Source organism: Aquarana catesbeiana, linkage group LG06 (genome assembly GCF_042186555.1).
Source record: "Aquarana catesbeiana isolate 2022-GZ linkage group LG06, ASM4218655v1, whole genome shotgun sequence".
NCBI classification, from domain to species: Eukaryota; Metazoa; Chordata; class Amphibia; order Anura; family Ranidae; genus Aquarana; species Aquarana catesbeiana.
The window spans coordinates 123,905,514-123,906,164 of record NC_133329.1 but is presented as its reverse complement, the minus strand read 5'-3'; the positions used below and the strand labels follow the sequence as shown (position 1 = coordinate 123,906,164).

Below are 651 nucleotides of genomic sequence, written 5' to 3'. Positions count from 1 at the left end.
GAGGAAGTGGCTGGAACGGGGTTCTTCTTCTCCTTGCTGGTCTTCTTGTCGCTCTTCCCCATCGTCGAGGAGTTGGATGTCGCTTCAGGTGTTCTTAGGCGGCTTCCTTCTGGTTCCTCGACATCTTCGCTCTTTTCGTAGCCTTTACAAAGGCTCTAGCATCTACTGCCTGGAGGTAGTAATGCGGAGTGGGGGAGGAGGAAAGACCGCAATCCCGTTCCCTGTGGGGGCTAAGCCTCTAACCCAATAGCAGCAAGTAGGTGAAGCTGAATTTAATCAACGATCCTACCAGGCCGAGCAGAGGGTACCCCTCTGCTCGGACCACAAGGACCAATTGGCTTGGATAGATGCAAGTGATTTTCAACGTCCTAGCTGTGAAGCAGAGACACCCCCTAAGGGCTAAAGTCGATACTACACTTGATCTTAGCCAAAAGGCCGAGAAGCGAAGTAAACCAGTTCAATGGTGTAGCTCTGCAAGGAGAAAGTAACTCTATTGGGTTGATTTACTAAAGGCAAATAGGCTGTTTACTTTGCATAGGAATTTTACCTTAGCTTGGTGAGAGTGGAGAAATACCCAATCACATGCAAGGAAAATGAATTAACATATTTTTGCTTGCCCATGATTGGGGGATGGAAATTAACAGCTAGCAG

The 651-nt window shown here is 48.1% G+C and overlaps 1 pseudogene; it reads right to left on the bottom strand.

Annotated features, from left to right (window-relative positions):
* Nucleotides 1-226: 226 nt before the first annotated feature.
* LOC141101887 (U2 spliceosomal RNA) lies at nucleotides 227-447 on the bottom strand (annotated as a pseudogene).
* Between the last annotated feature and the right edge of the window lie 204 nt (nucleotides 448-651).